Below are 27,790 nucleotides of genomic sequence, written 5' to 3' on the forward strand. Positions count from 1 at the left end.
CAACTGAAGGGAGCCACGGTTAGCAGGGCGCCGGGTCCACAACGGACACAACCGCGAAGCCACAAGTCACCAGGGCTCTGCGGCAGGACCCCGCCCACCGGGGTCCCCAGGCCCATCCCTGCCGGCTCGGGGGAGACCTCCCCTGCCCCCACCCCACTAGGTTCTGTCTGGGGAGGCCCCCGGGAAAGGAAGCTTGTAGGCTAGAGCAGGGAAGGCACAAGGTGGGACTCCACACCCAAGCCAGGCACTCCCCAGGATGCCACCTGCCTTGTAACCTGCCATCACCTGGTAGTTTCTTAAAGACACAGGAAATCTGTGTCCAAGTGTCCATCAAAGAGAAATTAGCCCCCAAAGTTGTAGCATTTAGGTGCAGTGAATCACCCCAAAACAGTTTTACAAAAATAAGGCAGAAATACAGGTGGTGTGGGCAGAAACGGTCACGACGTACTGTAGCAGAATAATCCGCCGCTCTGACCCTGTTTGAAGGTGCACGTGAGTTTCTATGAAGACGGGGGAGGCCCATGCCTGTCTCTGGGCAGGGATCGCAGGGAAGCGCCTTTCCCTGCACTGTGCTCTGTCAGCGACCAATCGCAGAAAATCAAAACCCGAAAAGCCGCCGCCTCCAGGCAGGGGGCCCAGGCTCCCACCTCTGTCCCGGGTTCCTGGCAGAAGGGGGCCTGGCCCCCCGGGAGTGCTCCCCTGTCAGCAGCCCCACCCAGGAGCACACCAGCCTCCTGAGGCGGGGGTGCCCTTGGCCTGGGCCACGGTCACAGCCCACCTTGCACCCAGGGGGGATCCGCAGGCCCGCGGAAGGGGCGGCAGTGTCGGACGTTAGAGATCAGGGCTGCGATGGTGCTGGGTGGCGTCAGCGGCTCTCCAGGTCAACAGCGTGGAAGGTGGGGAAAGGGCCGCCCCCAAAGGACGGGAGCGCTTCCAGATGTCCTTCGGTGAGGGACCAGCTCCGTGGGGAAGGTGGGGGCGCCGCCCGGGGGCAGCACGGAAACAGATGTGGCGCTGAAGGGGGTGGGCGGAGCACAGACCCCCTCCCTGACGTTGCCCACAAGGACCCCATGTCTGACCCCGATGTGGTGGCTCAGAGATGGGCTGTGGCCTCTTCCCTGGACCTGCGGCCCTCTGCGCAGGGGACCCCGGCCCCCGCACACCCTTCCGGACAGCAAGTCCCAGCCTGGAAAGATGAGGCTGCAGCTGAACCTTGGGCAGCAAAGTCGGAGGACCAAACACAGGCTCTGAACAGGAAAGGAGATGCCCCCCCAACCCCTGCCGACGACCCTCGGCCTCTAGCCTCGGTCTCCTTATCTGTAAAATGAAGGGGCTGGACTTGCTGATGAGCTCCCGTGGTCACCAACACAGCTGGACGAAGCTGAGACCCCCGGTCTGTGGGGAGGCTGGCAGCCCCCCTGCCCTCGGGGCTCTGCCGATGAAACCTCAACCCCCACTGCCCCCCAGAGGTGGCAGTAACTTGGGGTGGCAGTCAGTACTGAACTTGCAGAAGCCTTTGTCGGTGGCCCTGCATCCAGCTCCCCACTGTGACCCCTCTGTGGCCCCAAGTCCAGGACCCCCACCCTGGGCCCCGGCTGTGCTGACCCAAGGCCCACCCACGCAGAAGCCCTGCGGCCAGGCTGCCTGCCCAGGGCCTAACTGGCCCTGGGTTCTGCAGAACAAGGGCCTGGCCCCTGAGTCACGTCATTGTCACCTGAGAAGCAGAGGAAACCCAGCCCTCAGCAGGTGAAAGGCCTGAGGGTGGATGGGACGGCAAGGGCAGGTGTCAAGGACATCACCGGGCTGAGTGCGCGTCCTTGCACTATTCTTGCGCTTTTCTGCACGTTTGGAATTTTTCAAAGTAAAATAATTTTATAATTCTAGGTAAATAAACTTCCTTGTTTCACTACACGTAAAATGGATAAACGACAAGGACCTACTGTATAGCCCAAGGAAGTATACTCAGTATCTTGTAATAAACTTTAATGGAAAAGAATCTGAAGAAGAATATAGATATGTGTAACTGAATCACTTTGCTGTACACCTGAAGTTCACACAAGTTTGTAAATCAACTAGACTTCAATTAAAACAACAAAATAAACAGAAGTTCCTTGTTTCTAAGTAACGCGCAGCCGTATCTTGAAACTCGGTCTCCACACCCTCCTTTCCTCCTGCCCCCAGCTGGCCCCGCTCTGCCTGTCCCCAGCTCAGGACGTCATGTGCCTGGTGGCTGGGTGGCCCACTCTTGGTGCCGCGATGCCCCAGGCTTGCCCACCCTGCCCCTCCGCCTCCGGGATCGGGGTGCGCACACAGGAGCAGGCAGCACCTGCCCGAAAAGTCCCTGTCGGGTGGCATCTGAAGATGTGCAGGTGGGACCCCCACCAGCACCCCCCCCCCCGGCCGAGAGACCTTGCTGGGCGGAGGAAAGGAAGTGACGTTAAAAGAACACACAGGTAGAAAGCACAGGGCTGAGCACTAGAGGGCAGGGATCCAGTCATAAGGCCCACCCTCTGGGAGACCCCACTGGGCCTTCCGGGGCATCTCCTGGGAGTGGGGGATGGGGGATGGGGGTGGGGTAAGGGGATGGGGAATGGGGTGGGGGATGGGTGGGGTAGGTGTTGGGGGATGGGGGATGGGGGTGGGGTAGGGGGATGGGGGATGGGTGGGGCAAGGGTGGGGTAGGTGTTGGGGGATGGGGTGGGGTAGGAGGGTGGGGTAGGGTAGGGGGATGGGGTGGGGTAGGTGGATGGGGGGATGGGGTGGGGTAGGGGATGGGGGGATGGGATGGGGTGGGGTGGGGTGGGGTGGGGGGCACAGCCCTGGGAACCCGGTTTTGCCCGAGTTCCCCCAGGAGGACCCAGAGCCCCTTGACAAAAGAGAGAAGCCCCCACCCTGAGAAACCTTTCCCTGTAACCTGAGGAGTTTGCAAAGAGCTTTCCAAAAACCGCAGGGAAGGAACGCAGGCCAGCTCAGCAGAACCGCGAGCGACCCGGCCAGGCCCAGCAGGACTCGCGACAGTCACCCCATGGAATGTTCTGACAACCGGACAAACTCAATCACCAACCAGGGCCAAAGAAGGCTGCTCTGGGCATGACTGGTCTCGGGGAGTCTCCTGCCGGAGACTGGGGTCTTCCCACCAGGAAAGTGAGAGTGGGTCTGGGAGGAGGTGGGACATGGTCCAGGACAGGCCAGAGAGGACTTGGGGGAGTCGCCGGCTACAGGCTGACCCCAGACAGCCGCACTCAGAATGAACTGAGCTGAAACCCCGAAGACGCCGACCGTTCCTGGGGGTTCTCCCCGGTGCGCCTGGGCAGCTGGCGAGCCTCGGCCTGGCTTACGGGAAGAGAGTCGGGGTCCGACCAGTCGTGGGAGGGACAGGGAGAGAGGCAGGCCCGGCTCCCGGGAACCCCGCAGCCTCGGTGATCAGAGCCCTATTGTTTTAATTCTCAAAAAAAGGAAGTGGTGGCTCCCCGTTGCCAGAGGAGAGCACGGCAGACCTCCCCGCTGGCGGCGGTCTGGAAGAGGGTGGAGTTGCATTTTATAACTGGGCCAGCAAGGAGGGCCCTGACCCATTTTGTGAAACCGAAGTCTGGTATGTGAAAATTCAACCTGGGAAAGCACAAGTGCTCCTCCTAACCTGAGACCATAGGTGCTGGAGGCGAAGACGTGCTAGGCGAGCTTAAAGAATTCGTTCTCTGATTCGCAGGACATGTGAAGTCTCACCGGTGACGCTGAAGGAAGCACCACTGACAACACAGCGTTTTTCAAGCAACTGGGATCGGGGATGCAAAGGCCAGACCCATGGTCACCGCCGCCACCTTTCCCAACCCTGTCCTGGGGGCCACAGCCGGAGCCCAGACGCCCGGGGCCCTCGCCAGCACCCCACGGTGCTCCCCAGAACCCCCGAGGACCGTCAGCTCCATGGAAACTCTGGGAGCAGGCGCACGTCTCCGCTTGGCAATGTGCGTGTGTGAAACCGTCTCCCGTCCACTCCTGTCCACATACAGCTATCACGCTGCCCGTCTCGCCCATGGTCAAGTGCGCCAGGGCCCCGGCAGCCAGTCCCAGCCTCAGGAACAGCCGGGACTCTCAGGGCATCAGGGGTCCAGGCCGCGTGTCTCACCCACCCTGCCATCTCCGCGCCAGCCCCCAGCCCCCTGGGCTCCCCTGCCTCACACCCCCAGGCCCGAGATGGCTCAGGGCGCCGGCAGGGGTCCTCCCACCCTTCCCCAGGAGGCCACATCTCAGGGTGCAGAGCAGGGACACAGCCACCCCCTCTGGACTTCCCCAAGAGTTCCAGGATGGGCGGCATGGGCTGGCCCCGGCTTCCTGTGCCAGGACGGGGCAGGGGCTGGGGGGACAGGAGCACCCAGCTTCAAGCTCTAGTGCTTCTGACCTCCCTTCAGGCCCAACGACTCCCCTTTGCTGCTCTGTCTTCCCTCCAAAATCCTGTCCCCCGCAGCCTGGCACACGTGCAGGCGGTTCCCAGCCTTGCGGTCCCACTAAAAGCCGTCAGGCTCCACCACGTGGCACTGGTGTCGACTTGGGACCTTTCTGCTGACGTGGTGGCCAGGCTCCCCCTTTCACCCTTCTGAGTGCCGTGGGTCTCTCTGGGGCTGCAGTGAGCCTGGCCTCCTGGCAGGCTCCCAGGGCACCCTGTGGGGCGGCCCCTAGGTTGGCCAGCCCGTGAGGCCATCGGGGAGGCCCGAGGCCTGCAGGAGCACAGCCTGAAGTCAGGGCTGCAAAACACAGAAGTACACAGAAGTGATGACTGGGGACTCCTTCGTGGCCTGGAACCCTCCATGAAAGGAAACTAAGCAGTCTTCAGTAGCATCAGACACTGCTCCTCAAAGACGCCATCGGGGCAGGAAAGTGGGCCCCAGAGCCCAAGGCCGCTGCCAGCCGTGTTACCGACCCAGGCCTGCCCGGACTGTATAAGGACCACTGATACACTGGGGGTGTGGACTCCACAGTGGAGGTGGGGCAGCCCCTCCAGGGACGGGGTCCACCCATCACTGCAGGAAGGCCCACTGCGGGCCAGGGTGGGACACGGGGACTTCCTGACACGCCGGGCATGTAAAACAGGCTCCGTCACCACCCGGCGACGCGTGTGCGCCAGAGACACCCAGGACGGTCCCAGCAGCACCGTCGGGTCGGCCCGGCTGTGAACACGCACACGCCCATCAACAGCGGCGGGCAAACGGGACGGCGCGTGCATCGGGTGGGATGCGCGCGGCCACGGGACGAGAGGAGGCTGCCCTGTCCTGCCCACCAGGTGCTCCAGGGCAGGAAGACCTGAGCGTGGCCAGGCGCCAGAATGGCAGCTCCCAGGCAGGCAGGCGCGTCTGGAGTGCAGACCGGGCCCCGCTCTGACCTGGATGGGGCTGCGCGGGCATCCCGGGCACAGAACACTCAGGGCGTGGAACGGTGGGCGCATCCCTCACAGGAGAAGGACAGCAGGGCTCTGAGGCGTGTTCTGAGCCAGAGTCAGGCTCAAACCGACCCGTGGCATCCAGTCCCGTCTGCAACTCGCAGGGAAGAACGCGGACCCCTGAATCACGGCAGGTCCGCACCCCTCATCTTCCTGGCAGCTTCTGTCCGACCGTAAGAGCAGCCAGCAAACACCTGTGACATCACAAAGCCGTGTGCCCGGCATCGGAGCCCATCGGAGGTGCCTCGGTCCCCAGAACACGGTCTGCTTAGCCCAGCCGGCAGGAGGCCCTGATGGGGGCGGGCGCCTGTTCCCCTCGGGTAGCTCACAGCCTCCTGGGGAGGGTGGGGCCGGCGTCCAGGCCCCCAGCAGGGCTTGTCCCTGGCGCTCCCCGAGTCAGGGGCTGCTCGGACTCTTCGTGCAGAGGACCTCAACTAATCACGGAGGAAGAAAAAGACGACCGACCGCAGGCACAATAAAGACACCCGTTCTGCGGGGCCCAGAGAGGCTGTGCGACTTGCTAGATGTCACACAGCCTATGGGGGCTGGGAAGGGGCTGTGCCTTTCCTGGACGCGAGCCCGCTGTCGTCGGGACCTCACCTGGCCCACATCCACGGGTGTCCTCGGGAGCCAGTACGAGCTCTCCTAGGGAAGGACAGCTACGTGCGCACGCAGCCTGGGAGGGGCCGGGGCAGTGGTTTCCCTGATGGGGGCCGTGAGAGGGTGGGGTCACAAGGCTCTGGGGGAAGCGTGGGCTCCTTCACTGACCAGTTCCTTCATCAGCTCAACGCTCCATCCCCCAGCACTACAGCTGAGGCTGGACACACAGCATGGACCAGCAGGGCCATCTGGTCTGGGAGGCGAGTCCCCAGGCTAGAAGACGGAGGGGGACCAAACACAGGGCACGAGGAGTGGGCACAGGGGGAAGGAGGCCCGGCCAGCAGGCGGATGGAGGGGCAGCGGCGTGGGGAGGCCCTGTGGTACCAGCTTGGGGCCCAGGCCCAAGGGGAGCAGACTGCAGGCATCTCCCCGGACGGGCTGTGGCATGGGGGCTGGCCAGGAGGCCGCCGGCTGCGCTGGGCGCTGCGTGGACGGGGAAAACGGAAGACGCCGGGGCGGGGAGGACGTCTGCCTTCCTCTGGCCAGCGTCTGCTCGAGGCATCTCGCCGGTCACCTGGGGGTCTGTGCCCCAGACTCCCAACCCCGGGGCAGCTGAGTAGGGCCTCTAAGCCTCCTCAGGGGACTGGCCTGCCTGGGGGCCAGGAAGCAGGCCAGGCGCTGTCTCAGAGGTGAGACCCCTGCCGCCCCAGCCCCAGCCTCAGCCTCCGTCACTTCCCACCCTTTCGGGGCTCCCTGTGCTCAGCGGGGGACACCCCCTGGGTCCCCGCAGCAGTGCTGGGCGGGGCCCCCGCCTGCAGGTTCCTGAGGGGTCTCAGGAAGGCTGACGTCGGGCACTGCAGCCCTGTGGCCCGGGTGGGGCTGCAGTCCTGGCCCCTCTGGTCCCAGCGTCCCTACTCTGTCTCTCAGGACCGGCAGCCACGTCGCTCCCCCTCTCCCCGAGCCCCCACGGGGGATGGCCGCTGGGTCACTGGGTCAGCCTGGAGTCCGCCACCGGCAGACACAGCGTCCACCTCTGACCCCCTCGCAGGCCCGGTGAGGACCAGCTGAGGTTTTGGGGTGCAGCTCAAACCCGCCGAGTGTCACCCTACATCAGCGGGGACCTCGGGCTGTGGCTCAGAAACGCATCACACCGTCTACTCCTCTCAGCTTTTCTTTCCCTTTTTAAAAAAATGAATTTTGTTTAATTGTGGTCAAACACCCAGAACATAAAGTTAACCATTTTAGCTGTAATTGAGTGAGCAGGCCAGTGGCATCAGGAACTCTCACGCTGGCAACCACAGTAAATCAAGGAGGCCACTACGTGGGGTCACTCTGGTGCCCTGGTGGCCGAGACGTCCAACGGAAGCCCAGCCACAGTCAGAGCGGGAAGCGCGAGACCCCCGTCACACGGAGCCACCGTCACAGAGAGGGGGCTCCCCAGGGAGGCCACACCCCGGCTAGGCCCACCAAGCCCTGCTGTCTCCACAAATGCCCCCATTCCTAGCGGGTGGGGCCCCCACAAACACTGCCAGATTCAGATCCGTGCTCACTCACACAAGCTCTGTGCCCCCGTGTATCTCACCTTTCACCACGTGGGTGTGCGGCCATCACCGCCTCCATCTCCGGGGCTCTTTCATCTTGCAAAACCCTAACTCCCCGCCCCCTCCCCGGCCCCAGGGACCCGCCACCGCCACCCTGGTCTCCGTCTCTATGGACCTCATTCCTCCTGTCCTTATACAGGGGACATGCACGGTGCCTGTCCCTTCCCGACCAGCTCAGCAGGGTCCTCAAAGATCTTCCCGTTGCAGCTTGTGTCCGAATGTCCTTCCTCTGAAGGCTGAATCATAGTCTGTGGTCTGAACGGACCACACTGTGTTTGTCCGTCATCCGTCGATGGACACCTGGGTTGCTTCTACCTCTTGACTATCTGCTTTAGTACATGCTTTCCCCTGTACAGAGTGGTGGGGAACACTGTCCGGGGTACGTATCTAAGTAAGAAACACGAGCATCTGAACTATGTTCCCCTTTGCGTGAGGAATCACACCCCCCCCAACCCCCGGCCCCGGGAGGAGACAGGCGGCATCTCCACGGCTGGAGGGGAAGGCGCTGGATGCTTTCCTGGACCTGCTGCATTTGGGGGCATGTGCCAGACTCACTGAGACAAAAATACTTTACAATCTTTTAAATTAAACAGCTGCTGAAGCCCAGAGATAAGCAGGTCACCCTCCAGCGCCCGGGGCAGTGATTTCTATCCTATTATTACCCACAGCACAGATAAAGTGACCGGGACCTGTCCCAAGGTCACACCAACGGTCCTGAGGCCCAGGGAGAGGACCTACCGCCCACGGGCTGGGGCCCCGCGTGGCTCTGGGCTGAGACCTCCGCACACGAGCCTCTGAGGGACGCACGTGTGCATGTCTGGGGGCCGCGGGGACACAGACCTGGCTGCAGCCGATTCTGCCAAACGTTTCCCAAGCAGGCTGAGCCGCCACCCCAGGCTTTAAACTTCAGATCTGCTTGGCGAACTGAACCAAACCCACCTCCTTTCCTTGGCTTTCTTCTGCTCCATGAAGAGACAGAAGGGAAGTATGTCTTTTTTTTTTTAAATAGATCTTTGTTGGAGTATAATTGCTTCACAATACTGTGTTAGTTTCTGTTGTACAACAAAGTGAATCAGTTATACATATACATATGTTCCCGTATCTCTTCCCTCTTGCGTCTCCCTCCCACCCACCCTCCCTATCTCACCCCTCTAGGTGGCCACAAAGCACCGAGCTGATCTCCCTGTGCTATGCGGCTGCTTCCCACCAGCTATCTATTTCACATGAGGTAGTGTATATATGTCGATGCCACTCTCACTTCGCCCCTGCTTCCCCTCCCACCCCTGTCTTCAAGTTCATTGTCTATGTCTACCTGTTTATTCCTGCCCAGCAACTAGGTTCATCAGTCCTTTTTTTTTTTTTTAGATTCCACATATATGCGTTAGCATACAGTATTTGTTTTTCTCTTTCTGACTTGCTTCACTCCGTATGACAGTCTCTAGGTCCATCCACCTCACTACAAATAACTCAATTTTGTTTCTTTTTATGGCTGAGTAATATTCCATTGCATATATGTGCCACATCTTCTTTATCCATTCATCTGTCGATGGACAGCAAAGGAAACCATAAACAAGACAAAAAGACAACCCTCAGAATGGAAGAAAATATTTGCAAATGAAACAACAAAGGATTAATCTCCAAAATATACAAACAGCTCATGGAGCTCAATACCAAAAAAACAAACAATCCAGTTAAAAAATGGGTGGAAGACCCAAATAGACATTTCACCAAGGAAGACATACAGACAGTCAAGAGGCACATGAAAAGATGCTCAACATCACTAATTATTAGAGAAATGCAAATCAAAAACTACAATGAGGGATCACCTCACTCCGGTCAGAATGGCCGTCATCAAAAAATCTACAAACAACAAATGCTGGAGAGGGTGTGGAGAAAAGGAACCCTCATGCACTGTTGGTGGGAATGGGAATTGGTACAGCCACTATGGAGAACAGTATGGAGGTTCCTTAAAAAACTACAGATAGAACTACCATATGACCCAGCAATCCCACTACTGGGCATATACCCTGAGAAAACCAAAATTCAAAAAGAGTCATGTACCACAACGTTCACTGCAGCACTATTTACAATAGCCCGGACATGGAGAAGGCAAGTATGTTTGGTTAACAGTTTCTGAGTTAGATAACTATCTCTCAGTTTACCTCATTTAAACCTTAAATTCTTGGCTTGAATCATGTGAGAGCAGAGAGGGCTGTGCTAGTAAGAATAACTTACATCCTGCTTTTACAGAGAACAGCTTTTTGTGTGTAAGTACTGCAAGCCACTAATTTCTATTTTCTCAGGGCAATGAGTTAAAAATACACTTTAAAAATAAGCTCTGATCGCCACTGAAGGCCAAGGTCGCTCAGAATCCGCCAAGCCAATCTGTGCCCAACGCAAGAGCCCGATCCTCCCAGAGACAAAGTCCAGGGGCCAAACTCTGTGATGCAAAGGAGTGCTGAGCACAGAGGAAAAATAAAATCAGGGATGAGACCGTCTAACTGCTACAGTCGGCTCCCGAGGAGAAAGCGGATGCACATCAAAAAGGCAAAACCAGAAAAGACGTGCAGCTCCAGCTTGGGAGGCAGTCAGAGGAGGGACGAGGCCAGAGGGGACAGGAAGAGTGTTTAAGGTGCCCAAGGAAAGCGGCTGCCCACCCAGGTGCCCACGCCAGCACATGTGGTGGTTGAAAAGGAGAGATGCCTGCACCCCGATGTTCACTGCAGCACTAATTACAATGGCCAGGACATGGAAGCAGCCTAAGTGTCATCGACAGAGGAGTGGATAAAGGAGATGTGGCACATATACACGATGGGATACCACTCAGTCATAAAAAAGAGTGAGATAATGCCATTTGCAGCAACATGGATGGACCTAGAGATTGTCATACTAACTGAAGTAAGTCAGAGAAAGACAAATATCATATGATGTTGCTTATATGTGGAATCTAAAAAAAAGATACAAGTGAACTTATTTACAAAGCAGAAACAGACCCCCAGACATAGAAAACAAACTTATGGTTACCAAAGGGGAAGTGGGGGAGGGATAAATTAGGAGTTTGGGATTTAACATGCACTCACGACTATGTATCAAATAGATAAATGACAAGGACCTACTGTACAGCACAGGGAACTATACTCAGTATTTTGTAATAACCTACAAGGGAAAAGAATCTGAAAAAGAAAATATATGTGTGTGTGTGTGTGTGTGTTCACATGTGGGTGAGCTGTACACCCGAAACTAACACGACATTGTAACTCAACTCTACTTGCATTTGAAAAAAGGCAGGCAAATAAAGACACCTCCAGACGAGCAAAACCTCAGAGAGTTCTCCAAGCTGGAAGCAGCTAGAATAAGGTGCTCAACAGAAGCACAGAAACACAGAACAACCGAAGCATAAGGACCTAGGGAAATGGGCCAGAACGTGACTGCAGAAGCCGGCAACGGCCACGGGGTCAGCGTTTAAACGCGCAAAGCCTTAAACACATCGGTGGGTTAAACACAAGCAATGGCGCCCAAGAGGCGGGGGGAGTCCTGGGTTCCTGGGCTGTGTGGAAAGAGTGCTAATTTCCCCAAACAGGCAGAGGGCAACGCCGCCAAGAACAGGAGGACACGTGACTAACCAGCTAACGGGAGACAGCACAAGGGTAAACATGCTTGAGACCAAAGAAGGCGGTGGAGGGAGACCCACTGAGGGCGGAGCCCCCGGCCCCTGCATTCGTGACAGAGCCCCACACGGCAGGGTGACAGAGGAAACGAGGAAACACTTCACTCCGACAGAGAGCCTGAGATGCCTCTCTAGCGATAGGACAAGTGGACCAGAAAAACTCCCGAAGCTGTAGAGATAAAGATTTGAACCACGCAGGTAACGAGACGGACCTAACTGACAGATTCCAGAACACGCACCCACCAACCACAGACCCTCATTCTCCCCAAATTCACTAAAACAGTAAGTAAAACAGTAAGCAAAACGGATCACGGTCTGCACCACAGAGCCAATCTCAACTGATTTCAAAGAGTGAAATAACACAGCCACATCCTGGACCCCAGAGACACGTGCAGGAAATCAGCCTGAGAAGTAATGGGGACCCCCAGGTGCCTGCAGCTCAGCAACTCATTCCAAGAAACCCACGTGCTAGAGAAGAAGCCACAGTTGAAGGCAGATAATATTTTGAATTAAATGATAATGAAAATACAGCCTAGCAAAACGTGTGAGAAAATGTGGTCAGCACGGCAGAGCCTGCGAAAACGACAAAGGCAGTGTGGTGGGTCCAGCTGGGTCCCCCAAAGACGCGCTGATGCCCTAATACCCAACAGCTGTGAACTTGGCCGTATTGGGAATAGGGTCATTGGAGAGGCAAGTGAGTTAAGGTTAGGTGGTAGGGGTTGGGGTGGCCCTAATCCAGCACAACTGATGTCTGTAAGAGAGATTTGAAGACACCAGAGGAGAGATAACAGGGCAGGAGGTCAAGCGTCCACAGAGGCAGAGGGCAGAGAGATGCAGCCACAAGCCAGAGACACCTGGAGCCCTGGGAGCTGGAGCGGGCAGGAAAGGTCCTCCAGAGCCTCTGGAGGGAGCGCACGCCTTGATTTAGGACTCGTGGCTTCCAGGCTGTGCGAGGGCACATTTGTACTGCTTTAAGCTACCAGTTTGGATCATTCGTTGCAGTAGTTTGAAGAATTTGATACGGATAGTAAGAAGATATCATGGATTCACCTCCAGGATCCCCAGCGGTGGGAAAGGGGTGGCCTCCAGGTGCCCGGCCGGCATTGGCCGCCTCCACCCCAAATGCCACTGGCCTCGATCCAGGGCCGGGCCAGGGCCTCCGAAACTGCCACGGAATAAACATGAGAGCACCCAGGAGTCATTGTCTTGGGGGAAAGTTACAGCCTGACTCTGGTGGGGTATAACTGACATGATTAAATTGGAAGGAAATAAAAGATCCCGGCTGGGATTACATTCACAAATGCCAGACAGCCCGCTTCCACGGCGCTGCATTATTCCTCTGCCCCGAAACCAGGTGATTCAGAAGGAGAAGACGTCTGGCTGTCGTCAGAGGCTGGGAATCTGTGCTGCGCCCTGTCACCCGACTCCTGGGCCGCGAGCCTGCAGGCGGGGGTCAGCCCACGTGGGAGGGACATCCACGCCAGGGCAGTCCAGGGCACCCGATGCTAGTCTCCCCTGAAAAGGAAAGTTAAAAAGCCCAGGAAGCCTTTGATGTCACCTCCATGACTTTATTTCTGGATGTGGTTCAGAAAATAGGGTGAAAATCACCGAAAATGGCACCTGTTTGGTCTACACAAGGCTAGTGACCTTCTGCTGCCCATCAAGGTGGCAGCTTCGGCAGCTCCAGGACCCTCCAGAGGCCACGGCACTGACTTCTGCCCGGTGCCCTCGCGTCGACAGCAGGAGGAAGGGGAGAGGCTTCCGCCCGTCCCTGGACCTGCAGCCTCGGACACACCTGGACGGGCACCAGTAGAGAACCCTGGGCTTCCAGGCCGCCTGGGGCGGAGGGGAGGCAGAGGATGAGGGCCACCAGAGGCGACAGGGGAGGGGGCCGGGAGGGGACACGGCCCAGCCTGGCATGGGGGAGGCGGAGCTGCTTCCTCTCACCAAGGGGAACCCCTAGGCCAGTCTGAGGGGTGCAGGCCAGGGAGCCAGATGGCGGGGGCCAGGGGCCTGTAGGCATCTGTCCAGGGAGGGTGGTCTGGGGGCCGGGGGCGGGGGAGACACCCTGAGACGAGCTGGGGGGTTGGCAGGAAGGGGAGGGCCCAGGAGTAAGTAAGGATGGGAGGTGGGACTGCAGCCTTCGGTATCTCCTCCCCAGACCCCCGGCCTCCTGCAGGATCTGAGAGGAGCCAGGGAGAGCGGAGGTTGGCCCGCGGCCCAAGGAGACCCGAGGACAAGGCAGCTCCCAAGGAAACAGGCTGGGGCAGCAGGACCAGGTGTGACTCGGAGCCCCCGTCCACGCGGTCCTCCCCGACCCTTACCGGCTGTCCCGTTACTCGCCCGACGGTCACCTGGAGGCCCGGGGCCTGGACGCCGCCCTCGGCGCTGGAGCCCCGCTGCAGGGCTGAGGAGGAGGCCGATGTCGGCTCCACATGTGGAAGGTTCTGGAAACTCACGACCCCCCTCGCCAGCCTCGGGACACACACAGCCCCAGACGGCCACCCCGCTTGTCGGTGGTCACCCTGGGCCCTGAGGACAGCAGAGGCGGCCAGTCCAGGGTCCCCACCCCTGCTCCGTGTTGGGGACCTTCCCTGCCCTCTCTCACCTCGCCGTCCTCACCCGTAACCAGGTGCCGCCGGGGGCCGCCACCCTCAGCCCCACGTCCCCTCTGGGCGGGTGGCAGCCGAGCTGGGCCCCGGCCGCACTCCGGCCCTGAGCAGCGGCCAGGCCTCCTGGGCACTGGGCGCAGCTTCCCAAGAGCGACGGTGGAGATTTAGGGAGAACGGTGTGCTGGCTCCGTCCACTCAGCCTGCTGTGCTGACCTGCCTCTGCTCTTTCCCTGCTCTTCCCGGAGACGCCGTCCACTCTCCAGACTCTGCCCCTTGGGCATCTCCCCAGTCCCCGAGGTTGTCCCGCCGCCCCCTCCCCTGCCGTCTCCTCCGCCAGTTCAGGTCCCTCCCGCCAAGCGTGGTCCCGGCCTCCTTCCCACCAGGGCCTGGGGGCACCACCACGTCCTAAAATCACTCTAGGGTCAGAGACAAGACGGCAGAGCTGAGGGACCTCAGCCGTGAGCACAGCAAACTCACAAGTAACCGCTGAACGACGTCAGCAAAGAGGACTGGGTCAGCCGGAAACCATACTCCACGTCCAAAGACACAAGGAAGAGAGCCAGCGAGACGGTGGGAAGGGCGCACGAGCGATACGACAGATGCCATACCCGGGGGTGGGGGGACCTGCAAACCAGAGAATAATGACGCCGCAGGGCTGCCCCACAGGAGTGAGAGTTCCCAGCCGCAGGTCAGGCTCCCCAGCCCGGGCTCTGGCAGCGGGAGGAGGAACCCCCCGAGCATCGGGCTGTGACGCCGGCGGGGCTCGACTGCAGGAGCTGCGTGGAACTGGGAGAAGCAGAGTCCGCTCGCGCAGGGCGCACCCGGGCCTTGTGCGCACCGGGCCTGACCAGCCTGCGGGTCTCGGAGGGTCTCCCGGGGAGGCGGGCTCAGGGGTGGCTGCAGCCCTCTCTGAATCGCTCTGGGACGACGTCCACGGTCACAGGGCACCGATGGGGGTTGCCGGTAAACACACGGCGCCCGGTCAAATTCAAATTTCCAGTCAATACTGGTTTTTTGGTACGTGTGTCCCACACGTTGCTCGCCCTAAGAATTATTTGTGTGTATCTGGAGCTTGAACGTAACGGTGCCCGTGCCACGGGCTGGGCCTGCCTGCCCTGCCCGGGTGAGGGTGGAGGTGCGGATGGGCAAAGCTGGCCCCGCCGCTGAGGTGTGGCAGCCTCGGCCTCGAGGTCTCCGGACCTGAGCGGAAGATTCTCCAGTGGCCGGGGACTTGGCCCGCAGGCCCCCCGGGGGGACGATTAGGCCAGAGGAGTCCAGCAGTTAGGGGCGTATTTTCATCTCTTTCGTAGGGGACGGGACCTTGCAGCCGGGGTTGGGGGCCGGGGGTCGGGGGGCGTCCCAGTAAGTGCCTCCCGGCAGCAGACCCGGCTGCGCCGGGGGTCATCACTGACCAGTGTCTACACAGTGGCATCCCCCAGAGAGCGGGGGTGGGCAGGAGGCTAGAGGGGCCTCCTGGAGAGGCTCCTGCTTCCGACTGGACTGTCAGGCTTCCTCAAAGAAGTCAGAGACTGGGGGCTCGGCTGCTACGCTAGTCACCTCCCCGGGTACCTCAGGTAGCCGAGATACGTCCAGACCACGAGGCAGCGACCGTGTGACAGGCAGGCAGAGGCAGTGCCCCGCCCCCCGCCTTCAGGTGCGCGTGCGCAGCAGGGAGAGCGGCTCGGCCGGGCACCGCGGCTGCTCTCGGGACAGCCCGCCAGAGCCCGTCGAACGTAATGGTGCCGCGGCCCTGAGCGAGCCACAGCGCTGGTCCCCAGGCAGCCCCAGCTTCCTGACCTGGGGCAGCACACGTCCCCAGCGGGTTAGGAAACCTCAACGCCCGTTAGGGTGGCTGTTATCAAGCAAACAGGCTAACAGGCGAGGACGCTGAGAAGCGGGAGCCCCCGCACGCTCTTGGAGGGAACGTGAGGCGGTGCAGCCGTCCTGGAAAACGGAACGGAGGCTCCTCCAAAGATTAAGCGGAGCTACCGTGTGGCCCAGCAATTCCACTCCCGGCACCGACCCAAAGACCTGAAAGCAGGGTCTCGAGAGATGTACGTCCACCCAAGTTCACAGCAGCATATTCACAATAGCCAAGAGGTGGAGGCAGCCCAAGTGTCCATCAGCAGATGAAGGGTAAACACACGGTGGTCCGTTCACACAGCGGAACATTATTCAGCCTTAGAAAGGAAGGCAATTCCCACACAGGCTTCCAGATGGACCTTGAGGACAGACATTATGCTCAGTGACATACACCAGTCACAGAAGGACAGATCCTGTAGGATTCCACTCACGTAAGGGACCCAGAGGAGTCAGATTCCTGGAGACAGAGGAGGACGGTGGGGCCGGGGGCCGGGGGAGGGGGAGGAGGAGCTAGTGTTCAACGGGTGCACAGGATCGGCTTAGGAAGATGAGAAAGTTCTGGAGAGGATGGTGGTGATGGCTGCACAGCAATGTGGGTGTGCTCAACAGCAGTGCCAGCACTGGCCCAGTCTCCCGCTCACCGCAGGCATCCTTCCTGGCCTCTGCTGGACGCGCACTGCTGCCCAGGGCCAGGAGATGAGTGGGTCCTTGAGGGGGTGGGGAAGGCAGGCCAAGCTTCCCAGCTGGACATCAGGGTGTGGGGCTGTGCCCCTGGGGCAGGTGTGGGACCCCTGGGGCAGCGGTGAGCCGGGGGTGGCCGGGAGGGGAGCCTGGAGAGAGGAACAGCGGGGTCTGGACAACAGAATGGGCACCGGCAGAGCTGGACGGCCTCCAGTGCCTGCCCTGCCCAGCCCCAGGACTGGAGGGAGGACGAGGGCAAAGGGCACCTGTGTCTGGGGTGTGTTTCCACTACCTCGGCGAACCCGCAGGGGAAAAGGAAGGATCCTTCTCCAGACCCGCAGGCCTCCGCGAGATGCCGAGGGCGTCTGGGATTGTAGGACCGTGACCGTGACCGTGGCCGTGGCCGGGGCTGTGACTGGAGCCGTGCCCGCAGCCGTGCCCACAGCCGTGGCCGGGGCTGTGACTGGAGCTGTGACCGGGGCTGTGACCACGCCCGGCTGGGTGAAATCAGCTCCTCACACCCTCCCAGGGGCCTGTGTGGGGACCGAGCTGCTCTGCCGGTTACACCGCGGGTGACTCATGACTCAGCATCCGTGGGGACTTTTCCTCGGAACAGAATCGCACCCTCCTATCGCAAGGAGGCCAGGGATCTGGGAGAGAGGCGATCAAGGCCCAGAGAGTGAAAGAGAAAGCGGTCGACACGGGCCGCCTGGCCAGCTCACAGGTCGGGGGTGTGAATTCTCCAAGCCGGCGGCCGGCCTGGCGCCCTCCAGTTGCTGTTTGGCGGGTCTGCCGTGGAGGCTGACACCTGCGTCCCCAGGCCCAGGCCTCACCCTTCAAGTCACGCCCGGGTGCCTGCAGCTGCAGGGACTTTGTTCCGGACTAAGTGCCTCTCGGTGAGCCCCACCACCCGGCTGGCAACTCTCCCTTGGCCATCACGAGGTTCCAGCTCCCCTGTGTCCACCCCACACAGGCAGGGCCACGTGTTCCCCTCCGGAAACCTAAAAACGTGCCAACAGCCAGAACATTCGAGTCCCGCTCCGCACGCAGCCCCGTCACCTGCCCCAGAGACACCGAGCGCACGGCAGCCGGACCACAGGTGACCACGGCTCCTCGGCCCACGACCTCTGCAGCCACCAGCCCAGAAGCCGAACTGCAGCCTCAGCAGCGACGGGCCCCGGTCAGCACCAGCCTTCTTCCAGCTCAGGACCGACCACAGAGGCGCAGCGCTCCCCTCACCAAGCTTGTGGGACGCCACCTTCCAGCCCCCCTCGGCCTCCCTGGGCCACGGCCCCTGTCAGGGCCCCCGTGCCCGCTCTCGGCTGGGATGCTCTCCCCCGCGCCCGCCTGGGGTTTTCTGCCGAACAAGGGATGGGCGGGGCCGCCCCTCACCCCGCGAGCTCAGCAGGTCTTCACTCACGTCCACAGCCCCATCCTGGAGCCGGCACTGCCCCAGGGCCTTTGCACTTGGCAGCCAAGGACACATCTTCCTGGAAGTGGCCCTTGCAGCTGAGGCCCCCCTTCTCACCCCAGAGCATCATCAGAACCCACGGGCAGGACGGAGCGGGGAGACGGCCGGGCACCGACATCTGAGCTGTGCCCGCGGCAGTCAGATCGGGGCCCCGCACGCGGTAGGCAATCCATCCCCCCGGCCCCGCTTCTGAGACCAGGGACGTTTTGCACCCCCACTTCGCGACCTGCCTTTAGGTTGGGGATAATCGCCAGGTTGAAGCTTATGACGCCTGGGCAGGTGCCGCTCCGGGAGAAACCACTGGCCTCCACGGGGCAACCCCACTGTGCTGGGCGGCTCTGGGGCCTCAGCCAGTCCGAGGTCCGCCTGCCACCCTCACTCCCTGTGCTCGGGCCACCAGCGGCCTCTGCCGGGCCCCACACCCTCCCGGCCTCTGAAGCCGGTGAAGGTGCCCCCCCGGGGTCAACCAGGCTTTACCTGGACAACGCAGGGCCCCTCTGAGGCTGCTTGCGGCGGGGCCGCTCCCTCCGGGGGTTGCACTGATTCGAGGGCCTTCCGGTGGGGAGGGCTCGCCCACAGGCATCCCGTCACCCATGAGAGGCGCCAGTCGGCACCACCGCGAGTGGTGGGACTGCCATCAGCAAGCCCTGCGAGCGCCCTTTGCCGTCAAATAAGAGTGAGTGAGAACGAGGCGCCCACTGCCCCACCCAGGCACCACCTCCCCGCTTGGGCAGACGGCACCCGTGGGTCCTCACCCAGCTCCTCTCGCGCACGCGCTCCATGCCAAGGATGCTGCGGTGGCCTCAGCCTGGGGCGGCGCCCTCCGCATCCCCAGGACCGTTGTCCCGTCTGCCCCTGACATCATCACTGGCAACCCTGGAGCCGCCCCCGTGCTGCCGCAGCAGCGGGCGGGCGGGCGAGACACTCGCCCCACAGGTTCCGGGTCACGACCAGCTTCCGCGCAGAGCGAGTCTGTTCCCAAATGTGAACCAACTTCACGCCGCCCGCGGTCACCGCCGGGACAGGACACAGCGGCCAGGGACGGACACGGCCCCGCTGAATTCCAGGGGACACCTTTGTCCCTGCAAGCCGGCAGCTGATGCGAGAACGCTCACGGCCTGTGCTCGGTGCCGCGTCCCCGTGGACACCGTGAGGGGCGCTCGGCCGAGGCGCCGGGGGGGGACCCCTGGGTCTGAACAAGGGTCTGCGTGGGAGGGTGCTTTGGCCACGGGGAGCCGGTGGGGGTCCCTCCTGCAGGGCTGCTCTGAAGGCTGCAGATCACCGAGTGGCACTGGGGGTGGCGAGGCTGCAGGGCACCGGTTGGGGGTGGCGCTCCGCCACTCGCCAGGTCGCAGCCTCTGTGAGCTCCTCGGGTCACCCCTCAGTCCCGCTCTCTCACTGTCCAGCCCACCGGCTCCAGGACACAACGATCCCCTCCCACTGGTTCCGGGGCCGCTTGGGAGCGGGTCCAGCCCCCTCCTCCTGGTGTAAGCAGACAGTGGGAGTCCCTGAAGACAGAGAACCAGGCACGGCTTCCTTGACCTCAGAGAAGATGTTTTTTGGCCTAAGCCACTTCGTCACTGAAGCCTGGCCACAGTGCCTGCCCTTGGACAGGTCTCGGTAATCAGTGATCTTTAGGGAAGTGAGGGAACGTCGGAACAAACGACAGTAGTCAAGGAACAGGAGTTCAAGGAACGCCAGTTCCGTTCATCCCTAGTTCCTCCTCGAGGGACGTACACCACAGCCTGATCCAGCCTCTGAGCGGTCCTGCAGGAACTGCGGCCCCCACCCAGCGGAGGAGGGACAGCGTGATGATGCGGACCCGCCCGACTTCAATACCTGCCCCAGCTCTGTGCTGATCTCTCCTCTGCTCAAGCCCCTTCCGGGAAATGCATGTCCCGTTCACTTGAAACTGCCCCAATCTTGCTTTTCGGGGAGACCCTGCTTTGGGGAAGATCCCGGGTGTTCTCCTTATTGCCGCAAGCAGTAACACATCCTTCCTCTCCCGCCCTCTGGCTTGGTTGTGCCTTTGGGCTCAGCACCCACCAAGAGGCGGACCCGGTTTTGGGGTAACACTGGGGCCGCCTCAGGAAGCCCTGTGAGCCCCAGGGAAGGCGGGTCCGTGGTTCTCGGGGAGGATGTGCAGGGCTCCTGGGCTGCAGGGTGGGCGCTCCAGGACGGGCTGTGGGTGCAGGCTGGGGCCTGCTGCCCCCTGGCTCCCCCTCCAGCTCTGTAGATGCAGACGGTGGCGCTGCCCGCAGGCCAAACCAGGTGCCCAGAGCAGCGAACGGAAGACCCCCGGATGGCGGCCACACGAAGCCACGACGATGCCACACGGTGGGGCTGCCCTCGGAAGTCTGGGGAGGCAGGCGCAGGCGTTGTGCCTAGTCTCCTCTGCACCCAGGGGGCTCAGGGAGCCCCAGAGACACCTCCAGGCAAACCCATCTGGCCCCCAGTGGCACCGCTCAAGAGCCCGTGTGAGGGTCCTGCAGCTGCTGTGACCCGGAACCAGGAGCCGGTGGCTTAACTCAGAAACGTCCGCTCCCGGCTCCGGGGCTGGAAGTCTGATGGCGCGGTGTCGCAGACTGCTCCCTCCAGAGGCTCTGGGGGAGGGTCCTTCCCGCCTCGTCCAGCTTCTGAGGCTCCAGGCGGTCCTGGGCTCGTGGCCGCGTCCCTCCAGCCTGTGCCTCCGTCTTCACGTGGCCTCTCTTCTGTGGGCCTGTCTCTTCCCCTCTGTGTCTCTTAAGGACACATGTCTTGGATTCAGGGCCCTCGGGTAACCCAGGATGACCTCATCTCCAGACCCTTAATCACATCTGCAAAGACCCTTTTCCCGGTAAGGTCCCATCACAGGAACCGGGGGTCAGGGCAAAGGACACATCTTTTGGGATCACCATTCGGCCCACTAATAGCCTCAGAACCGGGTCCCACACACATGCCCAGAGCAGGGGCTGAGGGCCGTGCACGCAGGGTGGGCAGTGCAGAAAGCAGCGAGTGCCCTGAGCCCCCGGCCCCCCCCGTGGGGGGCACAGCCCGGCAGAGACTTGGGGCAGTGAGGCCTGGCCCGCCCAGCAGACAAGGCTCTCTGACACGTGGTCCCAGATGGGCGGAGAGGCCTCGCTGGACCCCTGGGCAGCCAGGCTCCGCATCCGCGACCTGAGTCCCCCACCGCGGGTCTGCTCATCTTACGTGCATCCGTGAGCGCCCCTCCCCGTCGTCCCAGCCCCCCACGTTCTGAGGCCCTCACGATCTGCCCTTAAAGCGCGTTTCCAGGACCCCCTGAGTGCCCATGCTTCCGGCCACCAGGCCCGGGAAGTGCGCAGCTAAGACCTCTGGCCACAGACGCGCCGCGGCCCCCGGCACATCCTCGTCTCAATTCATCGTAGGCAGCGGGCACAGACACCTCCAGCCCAGCGTTTCAGACCGAGGTGTGATCGGGGCTTCCCTGCAGCGGTCGGCGCCCCGAGGCAGCCACCCTCAGCAGACCCGTGGCAACACTGCTCTTGTCAGGGGCGCCGTGAGGACCTGCAGGCACTACGCGCGTCGGACGGCGAAACCCTGCAGGGCGGCAAGGACCAGGCAGGTTTGAAGGTCGGGACCCCGCAGAGGGCGTGCAGTGGGCAGGTGCCCACGCCCTGCAGGCCACCACAGGGACCTTGTCCACCGGAGGCAGGGGTCTCGCCTTGTGCCATCTGCTCGGGGGAGCACCAGGCGCTCAGGACCTGCAGCCCCTGCCCAGGTAGGGGAGCCGTGGCCTGTGCGGCGCGGGCAGCCTGGCGGCAGCCGGCTCCACCCGTGCTGTGGCCCAGGGGCCCCTGAGGTCCCGGGGGCAAACGCTGACCGCTCTCTGAACATGGGCACATCTGTGTCTGGTCCCCTCGGCTCTCTAACACCCCAGGCCAGTGGACACAGGTGGGTGGGACGGAGGTGGGCTGCTGGCCTCACCTGCCAGCTTCACGGCCCCTCCCGCCCCCCCCAGGGAGGTGGCCTTTGGTAACAGGGGATGAGGGCTCAGCGGCTGCCCAGTGTGCCCGGCACGGCCTTGGCCTTTGCTCGTAAGCACGGTACCGCCTGCTCTGCTCAGTCTAATCCAGGCGGAAGGAGCGCTCGGGTTTCCAGGCAACAAGAACAGGAGCCCGGCCCGGGGGAGGGCTCAGGTGGCCGGCAGGGGGCGGGGCCAGGGTCGGCAAGGAGGCTGAGCTGAGACAGGCCCGCCTACGGGGACGGAGGCCGCGACCCGCTCACGCGTAATGAGCACCTGTGTCCTCCTGCGGTCGTCCCTCTGCGCGCGTCTGTGTCCTGAGCTCCTCTTGTAGGGACGGGTGCGACGAGGGCCACTCTAGTGACCTCCTCTACCTTAATTGCCTGTTTACAGGCCCGTCTCCAAAGACAGTCACATTCTGAGGTCCTGGGGCTCAGGGCTCCGATAGAAGAATGTTGGGGACACAAGCCGGTCCGCAGCACGGCCGTCACGGTGTCACAGCCTCACAGTGTCACGATGTCACGGTGTCACAGCTGCCCCTGGTCCACCACCTGTCATCTCCTGGACGGAAGCCCCGAGGTCCCGGGGTTCTGTTTTCTCCTTTGCTGTGCCCCCAGCTCCTGGACTGTCTGACTCAGCAGCTGCTAAGCACACGTGGTCAGTTAAGCTTAAATTTAAATTAATTAAAAAATTTAAAAGTTAAATCCAGCTCCTGGGTTGCACTGGCTGCATTTCAAGCGGTCAGTGGGCACCTGTGGCCAATGGCCGCCGTACGGACAGCACAGACGTTCTGTAGGACACCTCCGCCCAGGGTACAGGGCTCACAGGAATGAATGAATGAACGCACGCCAGCATGGCCTCCCGTGCCACGCGGTGAGAGAGAAATGAACGTTCACTGTGTCGAAGCCACTGTAACTTGGAGACCCAAGTCCCATCCCGTGAGGCGAGTCGGAAGCGCTCAGGGGTCAAGGGCTGTGGTCACCACCTGGAACGACGGCCACTCCCTGCAGACCCGGGAGCTGGGCACAGCCTCTGTCGTGGCCCCGGGGCCTCGGGGCCGAGCCTCACCCCAGCCACGCTCGGCCACAGTCACGCTGCTCTGCCTCTGGGCCCTGCAGGGCCGGCCACCCTCCCGGTGGACAGGGCCACCTCACAGAGACCTGGACTGACCCGGTCCCTACACGCTCCACGGGCCGGAGCGGCACAGGGCTGCAAACCCTGGTGACCTTCCTAACGGAGGAGGAAAGCGTGCTCTCCCCCCTTCTCCCCAACCCCCTCCTTCTCTGTCTGCATCTCTCTGTCTCTGTCTCTCTCTCTGCCCCCTCCCCCAGGCTGAACTTACTGCCCAGAAAACCTGGCAGTGAGCTGCCCGCTGACCCGCCCCGGGCCACTGGCCATGTGGTACCACCCCACGGGGCCCATCCCCCCACACCCCCACTCTCCTGGTGGCCCCCGCTCTCCACGGGGCCCATCCCTCCACCCCCGCACTCTCCTGGTGGACCCCGCTCTCCAGGCAGCGTGTGTGGAGCTCAGGGCAGACAAACGCAGCTGGACAACCAGAGAAGAAAACGGACTTTACTCCCCCGTTCCCACCGCAGCGTGGGTGCCAGGTCCTGAGCGCTGGCGGAGGCCAGCAGGGGCCAAGGAGGGCGCGGTCCTGTGCATCAGGAGACGCAGTTCCCCTGAGGGAGGCCCTGTGTGTGCCCTGCCTGCCCCGGAGCCTCCAGCACCCCCGGCAGCCCCCCTGGAAGGCGGCCGTCCCCACAGCCCCGGAGGTGAGCCCGCCCACGGAGCTCCGGAACGTCCCAAGCATCCCTCCCCAAAAAGCTGGAGATGCTCTGAGCCGTGTGGAGTGTGAACCTCCCCGACTCTTCTTGGGTCCCGCCCCGCTCTCCCACCCGAGCTCCAGGCAGGGAGGCAGGGAGGCCGGCGCCACACACCTGCCTCACTCAGAGGCCGCCTGAAAGGACCGGGCAGCCCCACAGAGGTCAGAGGGCGGCTGGATGGCGGGAGGGGAAGGCTGCCTGGACCAGTGGGCTCTGAGCCCCTCGCAAGGGCCTCGCCGCCACACACATGTGCACACACGGACACTCGTGCACACAGAGACACAGGAGCACATAGACACACATGCACGCGCACGCACGCACACACACACGCACGCTCCCTGCCCGTGGTCAAGACACAGCACACACGTCAACCCAGGGCACCGCCCGCCTGCTGGGTCTCACCTCGCGTGTGGCCCCTCCAGGGCACGAAGCCGGGACTGGAGCCCCCCAGGCCGACTCTGAGCAGGGAGGCTCACCGCGCCCCGAGCGGGCAGCAGCGTCTCCCCGTCGCTGGGCAGAGGACCCACAACCGCTGAGGCCGCGAGAAAGGACCCCGAGGCCGAGAGCCCCAGGGCGCCCAGCACCCAGCACCCACCCTTCCTTCCACCAGAGATCTGGCCTCCCGCCCTGTCTGTGGTTGGGGACCGCCAGCGGGAGAGGGAGGGGGACTCCGGTCTGTGCCGCCTGCTGAGGGCGGCCCTGGAGCTAACAGGGGCCAGTCTGCAGAGACCCCCGGGCGTCCGGGGGAGGGGGCGGAGGCGCCTGATGGGACGCCCTTCTGTTCCCGCTGGGTGACCGAGCCCCATGGGGAGCCGGTCAGGGGTGGCAGTGTGGCCCGGGGCGTCCTGACCTGTCGCCCCCCTCCGCTGCCAGGACCAGGAAGGGCCACACAGGAGGTCACTTGAAACAGGAAGGTCCCTGGACAAACACACGCTGGTAAGAGGCCTGGCCTCGCACCCTGCAGAGAGTAATTTCGATTAAAAAGGACCACTCCGGGCTTCCCTGGTGGCGCAGTGGTTGGGAGTCCGCCTGCCGATGCAGGGGACACGAGTTCGTGCCCCGGTCTGGGAGGATCCCACATGCCGCGGAGCGGCTGGGCCCGTGAGCCACGGCCGCTAAGCCTGCGAGTCGGGAGCCTGTGCTCCACAACGGGAGAGGCCACAACAGACAGTGAGAGGCCCACGTACCGCAAAAGGGAAAAAGAAAAGAAAAAAAAAAAAAAAAAAAAGGACCACTCCTGGGAGAGCCTGCATGGTGTGAATTGATTTAATCAACGTGGCCTCTCCCGGAAGACAAAAGGCCAGGGCTCCGTGGGAGGAACGGGGCCTGGGGGAGAATTGAGTTTTTCTCTCAGCCCAGCCCTTCTCTCCTGTTTGCGTTTTTTGGGTATTTTTTTGTATTATGGTAAAATATATATGGCAGAAAACTACATTTTCAGCCATTTAAAAGCACACAGCTCAGCAGCACTGAGTACATTCATGTGGTCGTGCGACCATTACCACCATCATCTCTAGAACTTCATCTTCCCAAACAGACGTCTGTCCTCATTTAACACTGACTTCCGCTCCCTCTGCTCCAGCCCCTGCCCCCACCATCCTACTCTGTCTGTCTCTATGGACTTGGTGCTCGGGGGACCTCACCTAAGCAAAACCCTACAAGGTCTGTCCTTTTGAGCCTGGCTTATTTCACTGAGCATGATGTCCTCAGGGTTCACCCATGCTGCAGCAGGTGTCAGATCGTCCCTCCCGTTTAAGGCTGAACCCCATCCCATCGCACGTAGAGACCACGTTCTGTGGACGCACGCACGCATCCGTCGACAGACACCTGGGCTGTTTCCACAGGGCTGCTGTGAACACGGTGCACAGGCGTCTGTCCAAGCCCCCGCTTTCAGTTCCTTTGGGTGCGCCCCCAGGAGTGGAGCCTCTGAGTCAGGTGGTAATCCTATGTTTAATTTTTGGAGGAATTGCCAAATTGTTCTCCACAGGGGCTGCAGCATCTTCTATTCCCATCCGCAGCGCACGGGCGTTGCTATTTCTGCATATCCTCAGCAACGCTTGGTATTTTCTTATAACAGCCATTCAAATGGTAGCTGGTTGTGGTCTTCATTTGTGTTTCCCTGGTGACCAGTGATGTCAAGCAACTTTCCACATTCTTACTGGCCATTCGTATGTCTTCTGTGGAGAAACGTCTATTCGAGACCTTTGCCCATTTTCTAACCGGTTGGATTTGTTGTTGTTGAGTTGTGGGAGCTCTTTATATATTCTGGATACTAATCCCTTATCAGACAAGTGAGTTACAAAGGTTTCCTCCCAAGTGTGGGCTGTCTTTTGACAGTTGCGTTTTTCAACCCTGTGTTTGTAGTTACCTTTTTACTGCCCCCCGCCGCAACATACTGGTCCAGTAGCCAGCACTGTGGACACACATCGAGAACTCCAGCCTGAGCCCATGTTTGCAGGCACAGCCCTGCTCATGGGGACAGAGGCCGGGTGGGAGGAGGCGAGGGCAGGGCATCTGGGGGCCAGGCGGGTAGCACAGGGCAGCAGGGCAGCAGGAAGGCAGTCCTGGCAGCGGGGCAGCTGCAGGGGCCCCCCTCTGTGGAGCTGACCTGTCCTCGCAGCCTCCGGTGGGTGAAGGACATCTGCGGTAGCCGCCCGAACACGACACCTCGTGTTTGTTTCCGGTGTGCACTGGCCACGTGCAGGACGGGCAGTGTGGATGCTGGGAGCCAGGCTCACCCAGGCGTCAGGGGCCGAGGCCCTGCCCCACTGCCTGTCACACTGGGCCCGGACTCTCTCATTGGGGTATTAAAGCTTCTATTTAAACAAAAGTTTGATGCGTAAAGGGAGCTGGTGCCTCAAAACCCATGACGCCTCACCCCCTCCTCCCTGGAAGAGACCTGAGCTGAACGTTCGTTAGCAAAGAAGAGAAGCGAGGGACGCGCCTTGGGGCGGTTTAAGCCGCAGCAGGGATCCCTGGGCGGGAGCCCTTCGGCCGCTGAGCCACAAGCCTGCGAGCCTCTGCTCCTTCCCTCCGCGCTTACACATTGACCGGCTGTGCTCTGGGAAATCCTGAAGCCGCAGGGGATGGAGCGTGCCTGGCGGGGCTGGGCCGCCACCGCCCAGACGGCTGCTGCGCTCCCGAAGGGAAGCTCCGATGCAGCCAGAGAAACAGGACGCTTCCCTGAAACGCACCTCGAGCAGAGACTACGGCCGACGCCCTGGATGAAGGCGTGACCCACATGTGCAGCCGTGTGAAGGCACACACGCACCGTCAGGGCGGGAGGTGGGCTCTCCCCGGGTCCACGCCCGGCACGGGGCCCGTCACAGAGGGTGACAGGGGAGCAGCTCCCCACGGACAGAAGTGTCGGGGCCAGGGCCTCCCTTCTGGCGCCTGGCAGAGGGGGGACAGCGGGCGGAACCTGAGGTCGGCTCTGGGCCTCGTCCCCTTCATGTCACCGGGTCCCCCGGGTCCCAACTCATGAAGGAGCTTTGTCCTCCAAGTTTGGGCCCCTGCACTGGAGGCGTCGGGTCCTCAATTGTTCTCCAGCCGGAGCAGTTCCCAAGGCTCAGTGGTCAACTCTTCATCCCCTGATCAGTGAACAGCCAAAACACACACACACACACACACACACACACACAAGGACACACAAGGACACACATACAGACACACAGACAGTACACACAGACACACACAGACACCACAAAGCACACTCCCTCCAGTTCAGAGTGAGAAGCCTGCACTACAACCCTCCGGGCATAACCCTGTGGGTCTGCAGGACTCCGGCCCCACCAGCATAACAGCCCCAGCTTCAGAAGGACCAGAAGGGCCAACCCAAATCCGACACGGTGGAAACCGGCCTGTACCAGGGCAGGATGGGGGCGGGAGGCACCGGGGCGAGGGCCCCTGGCCAGCACCCCCTCACCCCGCCTCTCCGAGAGCCCAGACGCAGGGCAGGCCCACAGAGGCAGCTGAGCTCCCTGGAGCCCCTCAGCCTCAGGCCCCTGTCTCCCCCGACCCCAGACCTGCAGACCTGCCCCGCTGACGTCGGGACTGGGA

Source organism: Pseudorca crassidens, chromosome 3, assembly GCF_039906515.1.
Source record: "Pseudorca crassidens isolate mPseCra1 chromosome 3, mPseCra1.hap1, whole genome shotgun sequence".
Taxonomy (NCBI): domain Eukaryota; kingdom Metazoa; phylum Chordata; class Mammalia; order Artiodactyla; family Delphinidae; genus Pseudorca; species Pseudorca crassidens.